This window comes from Caretta caretta, chromosome 21 (assembly GCF_965140235.1).
Source record: "Caretta caretta isolate rCarCar2 chromosome 21, rCarCar1.hap1, whole genome shotgun sequence".
Taxonomy (NCBI): domain Eukaryota; kingdom Metazoa; phylum Chordata; order Testudines; family Cheloniidae; genus Caretta; species Caretta caretta.
The window spans coordinates 18684663-18705620 of NC_134226.1; positions in this window are offsets into that span (position 1 = coordinate 18684663).

Below are 20958 nucleotides of genomic sequence, written 5' to 3' on the forward strand. Positions count from 1 at the left end.
CAGCATGGGAGCGGTGGAGGAGGTGCCAATTCATCTAAGGGCTTTACTCCTGTTATTTTTTGATTCCCAAAGCCAAGGGAGGTCTCAGACCCATCTTAGACCTGCATCAACTCAACCGATATCTCAAGAGGTTGAAGTTCCACGTGGTCTCCTTGGGATCGATCATCCCATCATTGGATCCAGGAGATTGGTATGCTACCCTCCACTTAAAAGACTCAGCCTTCCACATATCAATCTGGAGGGTGGTGAAGCACTGGAATAGGTTACCTAGGGAGGAGGTGGAATCTCCATCCTTAGAGGTTTTTAAGGCCTGGCTTGACAAAGCCCTGGCTGGGATGATTTAGCTGGGGTTGGTCCTACTTTGAGCTGGGGATTGGACTAGGTGACCTCCTGAGGTCCCTTCCAATCCTAATCTATGATTCCTCCCCACAGAGGAACATGGGGGGAGCAAGTGGTGACCTGCACCCCCTAGGGGATTGAGGAGCAATACTGAGCGCTCTGTGCATTCAGATCGCTGTTCCCACCTGAGCTGTGAGATGAGCATTAGGAGCTGCTGCTCTCTTCTCTCCCCTTATGCAGCCCAGGTGGGGAAAGTGACCTGGATGAAGAGAGCCCTGGTGTTGCTCCTCGCTCTCCCCCCCACTAACATCCCCCTAGGGGTCCATGAGGAGGAGCAGCATTTGAGGGGGAAGCAAGCAGCAATGCCAGCTGCTCCATGCATCCAGGTCAGTTTCCCCATGTGGGTGCAGAAGGGTGGTGGAGGGGTTAGTGGTGTGGGGGGGGGCAGAGGTTAGGGGTACAGGGATTGGGGGGCAGGGATTAGGGGCAAAGGGGGAGCAGTGCAGGGGTTAGGGTTGTAGGATTGGCCAGGGTGCAGAAAGGCTGGAGGGACCAGGGAGAATGGTGGGGTGTGCCCTGCCCACAGGGGCTAGGAGCACTTGTTTTCCCTAAGGCCAGTACTGGGCGGGGGAGAGGGGCTCGGGCCACATCCACGTGGTGCGGGTTAGTGAGAGAGACTTGGGCCAGGTCCATGCGTGGGGAGGGGCAAGGGGGCTAGTGAGAGGGGTTTGGGTGAGCAGCTCAGCCAGCTCCATGTGGAAGGAATATACTCACCCTACTGCTGCCAGGCTCTGACTTCTGGGCTGGCCAGTAGTCAGGGCCTCAGAAGGAAGAGGAGAAGCAGGGCAGCGAGGCCCCGGGAGGCTGGGGGGGAGAGAAGGAGCCTGGGTGGAGGTGGGGAGGACAGGGAGCGGAGTTCTGGCGATTGGATCTAGACTGTTCTCAATGGTAGCAGATGACAGAACAAGGAGTAATGGTCTCAAGTTGCAGTGGGGGAGGTTTAGGTTGGATATTAGAAAAAACTATTTCACTAGGAGGGTGGTGAAACACTGGAATGCGTTACCTAGGGAGGTGATGGAATCTCCTTCCTTAAATATTTTTAAGGTCAGGCTTGAGAAAGCCCTGGCTGGGATGATTTAGTTGGGGATTGGTCCTGCTTTGAGCAGGGGGTTGGACTAGATGACCTCCTGAGGTCCCTTCCAACCCTGAGATTCTATGATTCTGCTGGGGCCGCCAAATTGGCTGGGGCCTCTGGGCACAGGCCCCATTGGCCTAGGCGGTAAGTCACCACTGAGAGGAAGCTACAGGGGAGGTCTCCGGGCAGGAAGGCCTGGGAGAGACCCTGATCAAACAAGGCAGAGACTGGGAGACAGAGAGTAAGTAAAGAGGCCCAGGGAAACTGCAATATGGGTAAAGGAGCTGAGCTAGCTGTGCAGTAAGGGGCCCTGGGCTGGAACACAGAGTATATGGTGGGGCTGGGTTCCCATACTGGCTGCAAGGAGGGGTGTAGAAGCCCTCCACAACAATTGTTGAGCCCAGCAAGGGGACAGCAGGCTGAAATGGAGACTGCAGGAGGAAGAGCCCCAGAGCAGGTGGAAGTATTTTTGTTTCTGTTAAAAACAGTTTTGGACTTCTGGTTAGACCGGGGTGCCCAACCTTTGGCTCACAGGTCATACACGGTCTGCTTCAACACAATATGCTAACAGGTGATTCATTAGTATTTTCTCATCATGTTTACCTCATTTTAGTTTAGTTATGTGTTCTTTACTTCCCCCCCTGTTTTCTATAATTCTGGTACACGTTTTATGCACTGTACATAGGAACAACTTATCTAAGTACATACGAAACAGAATCAGACAGGCCCACACAAGGCTGTGCTTAGATTTATTTGGCCCTCCTGTGTAATAAGGTTGGGCACCACTGGTTTAGACAACTGCCATCCCCAGAAGTGGTGGACGAAAGACTGAGTCACTGGATGAGTTACCAGGCAGAGAAACCACCAGTGCGCAGATGTGACCATTGGCAAGGGGCACTAGTCCAGTGTGAGAGCTGCAATGCCATGTCTGGTCACAAGGAGCACCTAGTGGTTTGGACTTAATTACATGTACATTAGAGGGCTATTTCTGTCACTGCAAACATTTTCAAAATGATTTTTTTCTTGCAATAAACACATGTGGCACCATGTTCTGGATATTGGTCTTCTCCATGGATTCTCCCACCACACAGGCATTGCTTGCTCTTCTTTGCAGACAGCTGCTCCAGTTCTTGTTTTAGTCTTCCTTTTGCCTTTTGGGGGAGGAAGGGGGGAGGAGGGTGTGAGGGAGGAAGTGGAGTTTATCTTCCCCTATATCTGATTTTTTCAATATTGTCGCTGTCCCTTTGCTTATTCACTGCTCTTGCAGATATCAACAGCATGGTTATGTTCCACTTCTGATTGCCACAGCATATGTTCTCTGGCTTCATTGTCTTTGGTGCCCAAAAGTATTTGATTTCTAATAAGTTTGTTGGCAAGTGTACCAAATTGGTCTGATGAGGAGGCTAACGGGCACAGCCTGATTGCAAGTTTGGTTTATAGTTTGTTTCAGTTTTTTATCAGATGTATTGAAAATAGACTTTTCATATATTATTTTTCCTTTTCAGCACAAAATATTTTTCTAAATCATCTAAGATTTGAGGTTCATCTTGCCTTTCCTCCTCTGCTGACAAATTAGGAGCAATCCTTACCCACTGCTCTGTTCAGTGGAGCTTGGTTTGCCATATTTTCTTTGTCCAATCTTTTAGCCACTTCAGGCCCTGAAGGAGCTCTGTGCCTTTGCATCACAACAGGGATTGGGATGTTGCTCACAGACATTGCTGAAGTGACTTGATCACAAATCACTGACGTGACCTGGACTTCTTGCATGAGGAAACAGCAATCACATGGCAAATAACTAGAAGGATCAGGCCCTTGAGTGCTGCGGAAAATTACTGTAATGTAAAAACAGCAGGAAGTCACTATGAGTATGCAGTTTTAGCAATTGGTCACTGCACACTGAAGGCCCATGAGCACTTTACAGAGTAACAAAATATTTAAAATTATAAAGTCTTCAAATGATATGTTTTATTTTGAATGTTGATCTCTTCCATTTATTTAAGTTTCATCTGTTCCAAAGTAAGAAGGAACCATTGTGATCATCTAGTCTGACCTCCTGTATAGCACAGGCCAGAGACCTGCCCCACAATAATTCCTAGAGCAGATCTGTTACACAAACGTCCAATCTTGACTTAAAGATGGTCAGTGATGCAGAATCCACCACGACCATTGCTAAGTTGTTTCAATGGTTAATCATTCTCACTGTGAAAAATTGTATGCCTTATTTCCAGACTGAATTTGCCTAGCTTCAATTTCCAGTCACTGAATCATGTTACCCCTTTCTCTTGTGGACTGAGGAGCCCATTACTAAGTATTTGTTCCCAATGTACATACTTAGACTGTAATCAAGTCAACCCTTTGTTAATGTAAATAGAGTCAAGGAGCTCAATCTATCACTATAAGGCAGGTTTTCTAATCTTTTAATCTTTTTTGTGTCTCTTCTCTGAACCATCTGTTTATCAACATGCTTCTTGAATTGTGAACATGAGAACTGAACGTGGTGTTCAAGCAGCAGTTGCACTCGTACCAAATACGGAGCTAAAATAATCTCTCTGCTCTTTCTCAAGATTCCCATATTTATTCATCCGAGAACTGTAATAGCCCCGCTGGCCACAGCATCACATTTTGAGTTCAAGTGATTATTCACCAAAACCCCCAAATTGTTTTCAGAGTCACTGTTTCCCAGGATCAAGCCCCCCATCCTGTAAGTGTGGCCGACGTTCTTTGTTCCTAGATGGATACATTTACATTTAGCCATAATAAAACACATATTGTTAGCTTGTGCCCAGTTACCAAGTGATCCTCTTCACTCTGAATCAGTGACCTGTCATCTTCATTATTTACCACTCTTCATGTGCAAATTTTATTAGTGAGGATTTAATGCTTTTTTCCAGGTCATTGAAAGAGATGTTAAATAGCATAGGGCCAAGAACCAATCCCTGAAGGAACCCGTTGGCAACACACCCACTCAGTGACAATTCCTCATTTACAATTACATTTAGAGACATATCAGTTAGCCATCTTTTAATTCATGTAGTGTGTGCCATGTGTGACGGGTTCCTCCCAGGGTGCCACCTGGAATTGGGGTACCACTGAGCCCTCTGACTCACCAGCCTGGGCTCCCTCTCACACTGTGCTGCTGTGACAAGCTGCAGACCTGCTTCCGGTCCTACACCTCCACCAGCATTCACACACCCAACTGCAGTTACATGCAGGGTCCCTGACCAGCCACTGCATGAACCAACAATAGAGAGGCTACAGCCAAAATAACTCCAAGCTCCCCAGACACACACACCCCTTCTGGAGTGTTATACCATCTTGCGCTGCACAAGGAACTGTACAGTGTAAGCTCATAAGAGTTTGCCCCTCCCTCAATGTGGAGAGGAAATACAACAGCCCTTACCCATTGGGCTAAGATTCCCAAGCACGTCACTCCAAACGTACTGATTTAGATTAAAACATAAAACAAACTTATTAACTATAAAAGGATAGATTTTAAGTGATACCAAACAGATCAAAGAAGGTTAGGGTTGGAAGGGACCTCAGGAGGTCATCTAGTCCAACCCCCTGCTTGAAGCAGGACCAATCCCCAATTTTTGCCCCAGATCCCTAAATGGCCCCCTCAAGGATTGAACTCACAACCCTGGGTTTAGCAGGCCAATGCTCAAACCACTGAGCTATCCCTCCCCCCAGAATTACCTAATAAATAAACAAAAACACAAACTAAGCTTAACATACTAGAAGGATAGGATTTGAATTAATCTCTCACCGTGACTGATGACACAACCAGGCTTGCAGATTTTTAAGGCACAAGCTGCACTTGCTTTCAGCTTGGGAGCCCCACTCCCGTTCCAAGTCCCTTTTACTTAGGAGCTTCTCTTAGGTGTTCAGTTGTGGGGGAAAGAACAACAACTGATGATGTCACTCCCTGCCTTTATAGAGCTTTAGCATATGGCAGGAGCCCTTTATCCCAGACTCAGTTTGTGTCACGTGGCCTGGTCACATGCCCTTGCAGAACTTACTGAGTCATAGCAGCCATTACTTACAGGCTGTCTGGAGCCTTCTCAGGGAGGCTCACCCAGTGAGAGAGAAGCTTCTCCTAAGGCCTTTTGTTCTACCTAATGGCCCATTACCCTAATAGGCCCTTCACAGCCAGCTATCTAGACTGGAAGCATTTTGCCTAGTGGGTATCACCCAGGTGTGAATAATGTGAAATATAGATGCATAGTCAATATTCATAACTTCAGATAAAAAATTATACATGCATACAAATAGAATAATCATATTCAGCAAATCATAACTTTTCCAATGACACCTCACATGCCCCATCTTGCATTTTAATTATGCCATAATCATATCATAATATCACTGAAGAATATGGGATGCAGTGTCACACCATGTTAATTTTATATCGTTACAGTATTTTAATCAAAATGTCATATTATACCAAGTCAAACACATTGCTTTGGAGCCTGGGGCGGAGCAGGGGGTTGAGCACCCCTGGGACCTGGAGGAAGCCAGTGCCTGTGCACATTACAGAAGTCTCAATATGTTGCATCAACACGATTACGTTTAGTAGCCAAAGTTGTAATCTCATCAAAAAAAGATATGACGTTAGTTTGACAAGATCTGTTTGTCATAAATCCATGTTGATTTGCATTAATTGTATTACCCTCCTTTAATTCATTATTAATCAAGTCCTGTATCAACTGCTCCGTTATCTTTTCCGTGATCAATGTTAGTCTGACAGGCCTGTAAATATCCAGGTCATCCCATTTACCCTTTTTAAATTGGCATAGATCATGTGTGACAGGTGCCATAGATGGACACATATCAAGTGTATCCCAGACACATCAGAAAATCCACATATGAGACAAAGTAGTTTGAAATCTTTCTGCACTCCATGCATTCAGAAGCACTGATTCTGATTTATTTCAGTAACATATTGAACTCACCTGCCTCACCGATGTGTTTGATCACCCTCCACTGGCTCCTTCTGCTATTGCATCAAATTTAAACTGGTCACCTATCAGGCTCTATACAAAACTGCCCCTACCCAACACCACTCTGCCAGTATTGTCATCCTTACCCATCCATTTGTCAGTCTCAAATAACCTCCTCTGTGCCTTTCTTCCTGCATCATCCATGCATGGTCCAGCTTACCTGAACTCACCTGCAGGAACCCTCTCTCCTCTCACTTTTCAATCCCTCCTAAAATTCATCTTGTTTGGCTGCCAACAGCTAATCTTACTGGTTTCTGTAAAACAACCTTGTTGTTTTTGTCCTTTCCTGACTGCTATTTGCCTGGTCAGTGTTAGATTGTGAGTTCCTTGTATGTCTGAAAAGTACATCACAAATTATGGTTACTACCACAAACTAATAATCATAATAATAAAAGTAGAGTTTTGCTTAGCCACATTTGTACTGGATGATGCTTTGCCTGAGTATCTAGAATAGTGAGGCAGGAGTGATGTTCAATTTGTGTTTTATTGTTGATTTAAAACAAAAACAGAGTATCTGCCCCAAATTTTCCAAGTATAATCTCTTAGTAAAGCTTGGGTTTTTTGAACATTTTCAAGAGGATCTGTTAGTTTCTGAGTTAAATTGGCTTTTAAAAATGTTGCTCAGGAAAATCCAGTACCTGAAAAGACTCTTGTGATATTACAGGCCCATGTAGCTTAGAAATGACAGACTAGGTAAGGTCATAACCCTGCACCTGGGGCGGGGGCAGAGGCGGGGCTCCTTGGGGTTATATAGTTATTTTGTTAATTAACAAACAGAATTATTAGTGTTATTTATCATAACTGAATCCTTATCCTTCACTATAAGCCAACAGAAAAAATAAAACTTGGCTAATTCCATTCTCCAACTCTGCCATGGTTTAGGAGAGGAATCAATCTAAGGTTCTCCTCTAGCCTCATGACCACAATGTCTGAGCACCTCACAGTCTCTAATGTGTTTATCCTCACACATCTCTATAGAGTGGGGCATTTTGCAAGAAGGGAACTGAGGCCCAGAGAGACTAAGCGATTTACCCACAGTCACACAAGTCTCCTGAGTCTTAGGAGACTTCATCCTTCATACTGCCTTTTGTTATATGCTCCCATGATATTTATGACATCTGAAATGGGGACAAACGGACCATGGGTGTGGCCACTCATGGGACATTTGTGTTACGGAAGAGAAGATTTTTGACAAGGAACAAGTGACTTGATGGGTACCAGAATTGTTTGGGAATCTAGTTTTCCCCATCTAAAGGGTCTGCAGCTTCCCAGGACTAGGGGGAAGGGATCGTGGAGGGGACGGTAGTGGGTTTGCTTATGGCAGTGTGAGGGTGCTGGTTGTGATGGGGTGTGAAGCCTGGAAGCCGTTGGAACCACTGTGCCCCCTGACAATTCAGTTGGGTTGGCCTCTCCACCTGCTCTGCTGGTGACTCACAGCCAGCTCCTCTGGGGACTATCACCCAAAATGATAGCAAGGTGGCGCCACACAACCAACTGAGTCACCTGAGTGCTTTACCTAAGCCACTCATGGACCAACAACAGAGGCACCAGACAATTTCCCAGCTCCCCTGCCTTGCACGCCTACTGGAGTATAAACCCAGAATTATTCTGTCTTGCACTGAACAGGGGTCTGTACGGTGGAAGCTCATTAAATTAGTCCGCTTCCCCCTCAATGTGGGGAAGATATGCAACAGCCTTTTTTACCAGAGCTTAGATTTCCAAACACTTCGCTCAAAGACACAATGATTAAGATAAAGCATAAAACAGGTTTATTAACTACGGAAAAGTAGATTTTAAGTGATTACAAATGATAGCAAACAGATCAAAGCAGGTTACCTAGGAAATTAAACAAAATCACAATCTCAGTCTCATACAAACTAGATAGGATTTGAATCAGCAATATCTCACCCTGTCTGATGATACAAGCACGTTTTAGCTTCCTTACACAGGCAGAGCTTTCTTTCCTGCCTGGGACCCACTTCCCCAGTTCAATGTTTGTTTCTCCAGTGTTTCCAGGTGTTGTCCTGTAGGAAAGAGAGTCCCTGTTATGATGTCACTTTCTCCTTATATAGTTTTTCCATAGGCCGGGAACCCCTTTGTTTCAAGCCAGGTTCCTTTCCCAGTTTGTGGAAAAGTATAGGTACCAAAATGGAGTTCAGTATCATGTGGGCTGGTCACATGCTCCTGCATGCCTCGCTGAGCCACTATTTATGGGCTGGCTGAAGTGTTCCAAGGTGAGGACAAACCTTTTCCATGGTCCTTTTCCATGGTCCTTTCTTGATGGGCCATTAGCACCGTTTAGCTTCTTCATTGTTATATCTGAGAGGCTAGTTGTAGGTGTTTCCAACCTCACAACATCTTTCAGTAACACACACAGAGCAAAACTTCAAAACTGCACATACAATGATAACACATACAATCCAACAGGATATTAATGTTTAACAGACCAAGACTTTTAGAATGATACCGCACAAGGACTACTTTGTACAAAACATAATTATATGAGAGTGGTGAATGTGGGGGTGCCAGGGTGTCACGGTGGTATTTGTGGAAGGAAGGGTTGGAAGAGTACGGTTCTGGTGCATTCTCTAGGGTGCCTGGTCTCTGTGCTCAGGGAGAGTTCTGTGCTTGTGTACCTGGGCGGAGGGGCTGCGCTATTCATTGCCTTAGCTTCTCATTTTAGGTACACTAGAATAAACGCACCCTAACTGAGACAAGGGTTCTGTGTGTTCATTTATAAATAAATAATGAAGCAGCACAAATACATTCCAGGCACTTGGCTGAAGTGCTTACCAAGGGCCAATGCAATAAAGATTTCCAACAAAGATTTCCGCATCTGTCAAAATACACAGCCAGTGAGTACATTGCCAAAATTAAGATGGCAGATGGGACATTCTGATGCAGCCACATTTTGACATGACACCAAACTAGGACTCCTATTCAGACAGTCCGATGCGACCCTCCTTTGGCTTGTGTCGCAGCCCTAATTGGGAGAGGAGTTGCTGTTGGCTGTCTGATCAGTGAGCTTCGTCCTGCTCATTTCCCAGCTGCTAACAAGCACTGGAGTTGCCATACTTAGGAGTCTGCAGACAAATCACTCCGCAAGGAGCATCACAGCAGAGGTGGAGGTCCAAAGGGCAGAGGGACAGTTGTATTATATGTGAAGCAGCACCATAATGCTGCATTTCAAGCTTCTTGTAAGGCTGGGGTTTGTTCTTATCATTCTTACCAGGGAACTGTGGGGAGATTTAGCTCAGCACTTCTTGGTTGTTAATGGTTGGGGCTGAGGCTTTCAAATCCTACATCCCAGAAGGGCTCAGGGAGCAGCAAGCCTGTTGTGTGGCAGTGACATTAACTCCACCTTACAGAAGCTTTTATTAGTGTATTAATACTGGGGCCAAACATAGGCTTCAGCCTAGAATTGTCACGGCTGCACCTGGCTTCTTCCTGCACTAACCAGGACATTTAGCTTAGCAAACACTTATGAGTTGTGCCCCTTTCTCTATCTAGTGCCACAGATTCCCTGGATATTCCCACAGTATTCTTGCCAGCAAGTTAAAGAAGTATGGGCTGGATGAATGGACTATAAGGTGGATAGAAAGTTGGCTAGTTTGTTGGGCTCATTGGGTAGTGATCAATGGCTCCATGTCTAGTTGGGAGCCGGTGTCAAGTTGAGTGCCCCAAGGGTCAGTTCTCGGGCCGGTTTTGTTCAATATCTTCATAAATAATCTGGAGGATGGTGTGGATTGCACCCTCAGCAAGTTTGCAGATGATACTAAACTGGGAGGAGAGGTAGATACGCTGGAGGGTAGGGATAGGATACAGAGGGACCTAGACAAATTAGAGGATTGGGCCAAAAGAAATCTGATGAGGTTCAACAAGGACAAGTGCAGAGTCCTGCACTTAGGACGGAAGAATCCTATGCACCGCTACAGACTAGGGACCGAATGACTCAGCAGCAGTTCTGCAGAAAAGGACCTAGGGGTTACAGGGGACGAGAAGCTGGATATGAGTCAACAGTGTGCCCTTGTTGCCAAGAAGGCCAATGGCATTTTGGGATGTATATGTAGGGGCATTGCCAGCAGATCGAGGGACGTGATCGTTCCCCTCTATTCGACATTGGTGAGGCCTCATCTGGAGTACTGTGTCCAGTTTGGGGCCCCACACTACAAGAAGGATGTGGAATAATTGGAAAAAGTCCAGCGGAGGGCAAGAAAAATGATTAGGGGCCTGGAACGCATGACTTTCTGAGGAGAGCCTGAGGGACCTGGGACTGTTTAGTCTGCAGAAGAGAAGAATGAGGGGGGATCGGATAGCTGCTTTCAACTACCTGGAAGGGGGTTCCAAAGAGGATGGTTCTAGACTATTCTCAGTGGTAGAAGAGGACAGGACAAGGAGTAATGGTCTCAAGTTGCAGTGGGGGAGGTTTAGGTTGGATATTAGGAAAAACTTTTTCACTAGGAGGGTGGTGAAACACTGGAATGCGTTACCTAGGGAGGTGGTGGAATCTCCTTCCTTAGATATTTTTAAGGTCAGGCTTGACAAATCCTTGGCTGGGATGATTTAGTTGGGGATTGGTCCTGCTTTGAGCAGGGGGTTGGACTAGATGACCTCCTGAGGTCCCTTCCAACCCTGATATTCTATGATTCTATGATAGGAGTGTGGAGATGTTGTGGGATGTCCTTCCTTGCTCAGCTCACAAGCCGCACTCAGATTTCCTACCTGCTTCTCTCTCCCTTCAGCCTGCCCCAGCACAACCTGCGCAGCTCTTGCAATTCCAGCTGGCAAGCCAGGCGGGAAATCACAAGAGCCAGCAGCTGTCTAGGCTTCGCTAGAGCTCAGCAGGGTTCACACAGTCCTGCGGCTCAGGGCCTAAGCCTGGGGAGGGAGGGCAGAGCAAAGAGACAAGCAGCAGACACGTTCGCTGGCGTTTGCTGTTTTGCCTCTCATAACAGCAGGTGCCAGAGAGTGTCTGGGTCCGAGTCTCCATCCCAAGCAATTCAGCTGAGCACAGGAACGGGAGAGGGCCTTGAAGACACATTTGGGACCATGGGTGTAGTTTGGGGGGAGGGGGGTCAGAAGAGGATATTGCCCCCACAAAGGTAAGGCATGGGGAGCACATGGGGTCATGTGCCACTGCCCTCCATGATTTCTGCAAGCACCGAGCTGCCTGGATAAGGGAGGGTGGCCACTCTGGCTCGCTTACTCTGCAGCTGGACCCCGCCTCCTGGGTTCTAGCGCCAGTGGGCATCCCCATCTGTGTCTGCTGGGTGCCCTGCATGGGCACCATCCTGTTTTCTGTACAACCGTGGGTGCCCGCCATGCGGTGGGGCAGGGTGGGACAAGGAAAATGGGGGAAGGGTAGAAGGGTGGAGGAAAAGACAGGAGGGGACGAAGGGGGATGGGATAGGGCAGGGGGAAGAGAAGGGGATAGGGGAATGCTGGAGGGGGATAGGGCAGGGGACAGTGAGGAGGGGGATGGAGCTGGGGGCAGTGGGGAGGGGAAGGGGGATGGGATGGGGAAGAGGAAGAGAGGGGCTGGGGAATGGGGGGGAAGCGGGAGCCTGTCATGCAGCGTTCCCTCGGTAGCAACAGCATCTGAGGCTTCCCTGTTAAGCAGGCCCTCCGCTTTCCCAGCACTGGCAGCCCAGGTACCGCCTCTCCAGGTGGGGGGACAGAGCCAGTGAGCCAGGGGAACTGGCTTCAGTGCGCACCGCACCGTGCCCCCTCTCCCAAATATAGCAGTCAAACTATGCCTATGTATTGTGTCCCTCCTACTTCCCGCTCCCCCATAATGTATTCTTGGCCTGGCCCTGGCATAAGTTATAACAGCCTAAGAACTGCTCTAACTTATATTCAGCTGCAACAGCCCCAAGGGAGCCTGATAACTGTCAAGACTAGCCAGATCCTAGCAGCGCCATGTCCCCACCACTCAGCCATGACCCCACCACTCAGCCATGACTTCCTGGGCCAGAGCTGTCCTGCGGGGTCTGTGCTGCCAGCAGAACCCCTCTACACCAGGATTCTTCATCAGCAGCCATTGCCACTGGCTTTGTGGCCCCTTATAGCACTAGCATGAAGGGGCTGAACAGAATTGAGGCTCAGGCCCTATGTGGGTAGTCCGATGACCTCCGCAGTATCAAACTGTGATTTTCAACCTCTGTTAAAGAAAGGTCTTAGCGTCCATGCAGAGCAGGCCTGTTTACCGGAAAGAGATGAGACCCAGACATACTCCTCTCAGGTGCTGCAGCACAGTCTTTGTGGGGTTCCAGACATGAAAGATGCTCTCCGACCTAGGACACAGGATCAGATTATACTTGTTACCTGAAATTGGGCCAGCTAGTGAGCTTAGAGAGGACTAATGACCCACCAGAGTTTTGCAGAAAGCAGCACATTTATTATACTGACAGCTAAACTCAAAAGAAAGGCGGGGGGCAGGGGTCACACTCACATACGCTCCCAGGACAGGCACGGGACTGGAGATGTCAGGATCCTTCAAGGTAAGTGTCCCACAGCGCAACGATGGACGGTGCAATGAAGGTAAGTCTTCCCGAGGCACGATAGAATGCAACGCGGTGAACCGCTGGCCAGTCAGTCCAGGTGAAGGGCCTTCACAGGCAGTACTATCTTGTGAGTGCACTCCTGAGCACATGGCCCCTTCCCCTTTTAAGGACCTGCTCCTCATGGCCTGCGACTAGAGATGACTTGGCAGCGTCTGGTTGGTCACACTCCACCTCGGGCAGTGTCCCTGCAGTGTCCATGCATTGGGTGTGTGATCGCTGCCTAATTAAAGTCCCAGACACCTTGTCTACCTGGGAGCTCCTCTGATCTTCCAGCTGTTCATGCAGCCCATCCATCCCACAAGCATTCCAGGAGGGAGGGGGAGGGGGAGGGGGAGAGGGAAACCCACTTCACAGGTATTCAAAAAGGGAGAGGAGACAAAATGGGGGAGAAAGTGTAACAGACCTTGTCATAAATATAAAGGGAAGGGTAAACCCCTTTAAAATCCCTCCTGGCCAGAGGAAAAATCCTCTCACCTGTAAAGGGTTAAGAAGCTAGGATAACCTTGCTGGCACCTGACCAAAATGACCAATGAGGAGACAAGATACTTTCAAAAGCTGGGGGGAGGGAAAAACAAAGAGTCTGTTTGTGTGATGCTTTTGCTGGGGACAGAACAGGAATGGAGTCTTAGAACTTAGTAAGTAATCTAGCTAGATATGTTTCAGAGTAACAGCCGTGTTAGTCTGTATTCGCAAAAAGAAAAGGAGGACTTGTGGCACCTTAGAGACTAACCAATTTATTTGAGCATGAGCTTTCGTGAGCTACAGCTCACTTCATCAGATGTATACCGTGGAAACTGCAGCAGACTTTATATACACACAGAGAATATGAAACAATACCTCCTCCCACCCCACTGTCCTGCTGGTTATAGCTTATCTAAAGTGATCATCAGGTGGGCCATTTCCAGCACAAATCCAGGTTTTCTCACCCTCCACCCCCCCACACAAATTCACTCTCCTGCTGGTGCTAGCCCATCCAAAGTGACAACTCTTTACATAATCAAGTCGGGCTATTTCCTGCATAGATCCAGGTTTTCTCACATCCCCCCCACCCCCATACACACACAAACTCACTCTCCTGCTGGTAATAGCTCATCTAAACTGACCACTCTCCAAGTTTAAATCCAAGTTAAACCAGAACATCTGGGGGGGGGGGGTGTAGGAAAAAACAAGAGGAAACAGGCTACCTTGCATAATGACTTAGCCACTCCCAGTCTCTATTTAAGCCTAAATTAATAGTATCCAATTCATTTGCAAACCCAGATAAACGTTTGGTGGTGGCAGTGGAAGTCCAAAAGCAAAGGGTAAAATAGTTTGTACCTTGGGGAAGTTTTAACCTAAGCTGGTAAAAGTAAGCTTAGGAGGTTTTCATGCAGGTCCCCACATCTGTACCCTAGAGTTCAGAGTGGGGAAGGAACCATGACATGGTGGGAGAGTGGTGGGATTAACTTGAAACCATTTTGAGATCAATTTGAGATTTTTTGAACCAGAAAAACAGATTTTAAAAGGTTTCAGAGGAACAGCCGTGTTAGTCTGTATTCGCAAAAAGAAAAGGAGTACTTGTGGCACCTTAGAGACTAACGAATTTATTTGAGCAAGAGCTTTCGTGAGCTACAGCTCACTTCATCAGATGTTTACCGTGGAAACTGCAGCAGACTTTATATACACACAGAGAATATGAAACAATACCTCCTCCCACCCCACTGTCCTGCTGGTAATAGCTTATCTAAAGTGATCAACAGGTGGGCCATTTCCAGCACAAATCCAGGTTTTCTCACCCTCCACCCCCCACACAAATTCACTCTCCTGCTGGTGCTAGCCCATCCAAAGTGACAACTCTTTGCATAATCAAGTCGGGCTATTTCCTGCATAGATCAAGGTTTTCTCACATCCCCCCCACCCCCATACACACACAAACTCACTCTCCTGCTGGTAATAGCTCATCTAAACTGACCACTCTCCAAGTTTAAATCCAAGTTAAACCAGAACATCTGGGGGGGGGGGGTAGGAAAAACAAGAAGAAACAGGCTACCTTGCATAATGACTTAGCCACTCCCAGTCTCTATTTAAGCCTAAATTAATAGTATCCAATTTGCAAATGAATTCCAATTCAGCAGTTTCTCGCTGGAGTCTGGATTTGAAGTTTTTTTGTTTTAAGATAGCGACCTTCATGTCTGTGATTGCGTGACCAGAGAGATTGAAGTGTTCTCCGACTGGTTTATGAATGTTATAATTCTTGACATCTGATTTGTGCCCATTTATTCTTTCACGTAGAGACTGTCCAGTTTGACCAATGTACATGGCAGAGGGGCATTGCTGGCACATGATGGCATATATCACATTGGTGGATGTGCAGGTGAACGAGCCTCTGATAGTGTGGCTGATGTTATTAGGCCCTGTGATGGTGTCCCCTGAATAGATATGTGGGCACAATTGGCAACGGGCTTTGTTGCAAGGATAAGTTCCTGGGTTAGTGGTTCTGTTGTGTGGTATGTGGTTGTTGGTGAGTATTTGCTTCAGATTGCGGGGCTGTCTGTAGGCAAGGACTGGCCTGTCTCCCAAGACTTGTGAGAGTGTTGGGTCATCCTTTAGGATAGGTTGTAGATCCTTAATAATGCGTTGGAGGGGTTTTAGTTGGGGGCTGAAGGTGACCGCTAGTGGCGTTCTGTTATTTTCTTTGTTAGGCCTGTCCTGTAGTAGGTAACTTCTGGGAACTCTTCTGGCTCTATCAATCTGTTTCTTTACTTCTGCAGGTGGGTATTGTAGTTGTAAGAAAGCTTGACAGAGATCTTGTAGGTGTTTGTCTCTGTCTGAGGGGACATTTTTTAAAAGGAAATTTTTAAAATCCTTTGGGCTGCTAGAAAGCAGGTCTCCAACTGGAAATAGTTGGAAGTTTTTTTTCCTTGCTTTGGGGCCAGAGCAGAGACAAAAGGGAATTATCTTTTGTGAATTGCAGTTTTCTCTACCTAAAGGCCGAGTAGTTAACCTCCTGCAGGGAAATTCACAAGTCTTCACAGACCTGAAGTTTTGTTTTTTTTTACCTAAAAGTAACTAGAGGGATTTTCTGCCTATTTGCCTGGAGACAAAGGTGTTAGGGTTTTTGGGCGGGGGGGTTGAATTTTTTTATTGTTGTTGTTGTTGGGGTTTGTTTTTGTTTGTTTGTTCTGTAGGCTGACAATCTCTATCAGAGAATATAGGTATCCTATTACAGCACAGCAAAATTTTACGAGCCAAGTTTTGTTTGTTTTATTTCTAACCCTCGGGTGTAAAGTTAGTTAAAAACAGAGAGATAAAGATGACAGACACCAAGGCACTACATAGATTGGAGTTAGCCAAACTGGAGGCAGTGAAAGAAGCAGAAAAAGCCCTGGAATCTGCTCACAGAAGAGCTATGGAGGCAAAGGACAAAGAAAGGGAGGCAGCGAAAGAGGCAGAACAACACCAAGCGGCTGCTCACAGGAGAGCTATGGAGGCAAAGGAAAAAGAGAGGAAGCATGAACTGGAGATGGAGAAGGCAAGGGCTCTGCAGAATATACCAACAAACCCTAGCAATCCTTCTCCAGGTACCACTTCCCATCCCAGAAAGTTCCTCACCAACAAGGCAGGCGATGATACCGAGGCCTTCTTAGAAAACTTCGAAAGGGCCTGTCTTGGGTACAGCATCTCTACAGACCAATACGTGGTAGAACTGAGGCACCAGCTCAGTGGATCCTTAGCTGAAATGCCTAAGGACCACAGGAACGAGTATGAACTGTTTAAAACCAAGGTAAGAGTCAGAATGGGGCTAACACCCGAGCATTCCCATCGGCGATTCAGAGCCCTAAGGTGGAAACCAGACGTGTCATTTACCCGACATGCCTACCACATTGTGAAACATTGGGATGCCTGGATAACAGGAGCAAGTGTTAAATCTCCAGTAGATTTGCCCTTCCTAATGCAAATGGAACAGTTCTTAGAGGGTGTTCCTGAGGAAATAGAAAGATACATCCTAGATGGGAAACCCAAAACTGTAATCGAGGTGGGGGAGATTGGAGCCAAATGGGTGGAGGTGGCAGAGAAGAAAAAAACCGCTCGCAGTTGGAGCAGATACCAGAAGGGACAACCTCAGACCACACCCTATTACCAGGTGCCGCCCAAGGCCCCACCTACCCCAAAAGGAACCCTCCAGCCACCTTATCATCCCGCCACACCGTTCTCCAGCAACCCACCTCTCCCCAGTGACCTGTCAGCTGGACGATGTTTTAAATGTAATGAGCCGGGGCATGTAAAGGCCAACTGCCCCAAGAACCCCAACAGATTACAGTTCATTGCACTGGAATCACACCAGAGGTCCTCAGGCCCAGATACCCTTGGAGCAGAGGGAAACTGTGAGTGTGGGTGGGAAGAAGGTCACCGCATGGAGGGACACCAGAGCAAAAGTGTCAGCTATCCATGCTTCCTTAGTGGACTCCAATTTAATCAACCCAGAGATCCAAGTGACGATTCAACCCTTCAAGTCCAACTCTTTCAATTTGCCCACAGCCAAGTTGCCTGTCCAGTACCAGGGCTGGTCAGGAACGTGGACTTTTGCAGTCTATGATGATTATCCCATCCCCATGCTGTTGGGGGAAGACTTGGCCAATCATTTGAAGTCAGCCATGAGGGTGGGAATGGTCACCTGCAGACAGACTAAACCAGCCGTCACACCTAGCGCTGCTCCGGAAACTTCTACCAGGACCCGGTCAGAGGTGATGGACCCGGACCCCGGGTCAATGTCTGCAACAGCAGTAGTGGATCCAGTCCCAGAGACCCAGACAGAGCCAGTCCCAGAACCGGAACCGGCGGAACAACCAGCACCAGACCCATTGCCAGCACTGAATCCAGTACTTGTAACCCCAACGCCAGAGGGCCCCACCGAACCTGAACCAACAGCAGCCCATAACCCTACACAAGAGGCTCAGCCGGAGCCTGAACCCCAACGTAGTGCCCCAGCGGAGAGCAGTTCACAGTCAACAGAAACAGCCCCATCCCCTACATTGCTTCCAGAGGGACCAAGCATAAGTCCACAATCCAATGAGGAACTGATGTCTCCAGCATCAAGGGAACGGTTCCAGACCGAACAGGAAGCAGATGAAAGCCTCCAGAGAGCTTGGACGGCAGCATGGAGCAACCCACCGCCTCTCAGCTCTTCTAATCGATCCAGGTTTGTGGTAGAAAAAGGACTTTTATACAAGGAAACTTTCTGGGGGACACCAGGAAGACTGGCATCCTCAGAGACAGTTGGTAGTTCCAGCTAAGTACCGGGCCAAGCTCTTGAGCTTAGCCCACGATCATCCTAGTGGCCATGCTGGGGTGAACAGGACCAAAGACTGTTTGAGGGGGTCATTCCACTGGGAGGGAATGGGCAAGGATGTTTCTACCTATGTCCGGTCTTGTGAAGTATGCCAAAGAGTGGGAAAACCCCAAGACCAGGTCAAAGCCCCTCTCCAGCCACTCCCCGTCATTGAAGTTCCATTTCAGAGAGTAGCTGTGGATATTCTGGGTCCTTTTCCAAAAAAGACAGCCAGAGGAAAGCAGTACTTACTGACTTTCATGGATTTTGCCACCCGATGGCCAGAAGCAGTAGCTCTAAGCAACACCAGGGCTAAAAGTGTGTGCCAGGCACTAGCAGACATTTTTGCCAGAGTAGGTTGGCCCTCCGACATCCTCGCAGATGCAGGGACTAATTTCCTGGCGGGAACTATGGAAAACCTTTGGGAAGCTCATGGGATAAATCACTTGGTTGCCACTCCTTACCACCATCAAACAAATGGCATGGTGGAGAAGTTTAATGGAACTTTGGGGGCCATGATACGTAAACTTGTAAATGAGCACTCCAATGATTGGGACCTAGTGTTGCAGCAGTTGCTCTTTGCCTACAGAGCTGTACCACACCCCCGTTTAGGGTTCTCCCCATTTGAACGTGTATATGGCTGTGAGGTTAAGGGGCCATTGCAGTTGGTGAAGCAGCAATGGGAGGGATTTACACCTTCTCCAGGAACTAACATTCTGGACTTTGTAACCAACCTACAAAACACCCGCCGAACCTCTTTAGCCGTTGCTAAAGAAAACTTACAGGATGCTCAAAAAGAGCAAAAAGCCTGGTATGATAAACATGCCAGAGAGCGTTCCTTCAAAGTAGGGGACCAGGTCATGCTCTTAAAGGCACTCTAGGCCCATAAAATGGAAGCCTCGTGGGAAGGGCCATTCACGGTCCAGAAGCGCCTGGGAGCTGTTAATTATCTCCTAGCATTCCCCACCTCCAACCGAAAGCCTAAAGTGTACCATATTAATTCTCTAAAGCCCTTTTATTCCAGAGAATTAAAGGTTTGTCAGTTTACAGCCCAGGGAGGAGACGATGCTGAGTGGCTTGAAGGTGTCTACTACGAAGGGAAAAGTGCTGGTGGTGTGGAAGAGGTGAACCTCTCCATGACCCTTGGGCGTATGCAGCGACAGCAGATCAAGGAGCTGTGCACTAGCTACGCGCCGACGTTCCCAGCCACCCCAGGACTGACTGAACAGGCATACCACTCCATTGACACAGGTAATTCTCACCCAATTAATGTCCAACCTTACCGGGTGTCTCGTCAAGCTAAAACTGCTATAGAACGGGAGATCCAGGATATGTTACAGATGGGTGTAATCTGCCCCTCTGGAAGTGCATAGACATCTCCAGTGGTTCTAGTTCCCAAACCAGATGGGGAGATATGTTTTTGCGTGGACTACCGTAAGCTAAATGCTGTAACTCGCCCAGACAACTATCCAATGCCATGCACAGATGAACTATTAGAGAAACTGGGATGGGCCCAGTTCATCTCTACCTTGGACTTAACCAAGGGGTACTGGCAGGTACCGCTAGATGAATCCGCCAAGGAAAGGTCAGCCTTCACCACACATGTCGGGCTGTATGAATTTAATGTACTCCCTTTCAGGCTGCGAAATGCACCCGCCACCTTCCAAAGACTTGTAGATGGTCTCCTAGTGGGATTAGGAGAATATTCAGTCTCCTACCTTGACGATGTGGCCATATTTTCGGATTCCTGGGCAGAACACCTGGAACATCTACAAAAAGTCTTTGAGCACATAAGGGAGGCAGGACTAACTGTTAAGGCTAAGAAGTGTCAAATAGGCCTAAACAGAGTGACTTGGACGCCAGGTAGGTCAAGGAACTATCAGCTCCCTACAGGCCAAAGTGGATGCTATCCAAAAGTGGCCTGTCCCAAGGTCAAAGAAACAAGTTCAATCCTTCTTAGGCTTGGCCGGTTATTACAGGCAATTTATACCGCAATAGAATCATAGAATCATAGAATATCAGGGTTGGAAGGGACCCCTGAAGGTCATCTAATCCAACCCCCTGCTCGAAGCAGGACCAATCCCCAACTAAATCATCCCAGCGAGGGCTTTCTCAAGCCTGACCTTAAAAACCTCTAAGGAAGGAGATTCTACCACCTCCCTAGGTAACGCATTCCAGTGTTTCACCACCCTCTTAGTGAAAAAGTTTTTCCTAATATCCAACCTAAACCTCCCCCACTGCAACTTGAGACCATTACTCCTCGTTCTGTCATCTGCTACCACTGAGAACAGTCTAGAGCCATCCTCTTTGGAACCCCCTTTCAGGTAGTTGAAAGCAGCTATCAAATCCCCCCTCATTCTTCTCTTCTGCAGGCTAAACAATCCCAGCTCCCTCAGCCTCTCCTCATAAGTCATGTGTTCTAGACCCCTAATCATTTTTGTTGCCCTTCGCTGGACTCTCTCCAATTTATCCACATCCTTCTTGTAGTGTGGGGCCCAAAACTGGACACAGTACTCCAGATGAGGCCTCACCAATGTCGAATAGAGGGGAACGATCACGTCCCTCGATCTGCTCGCTATGCCCCTACTTATACATCCCAAAATGCCATTGGCC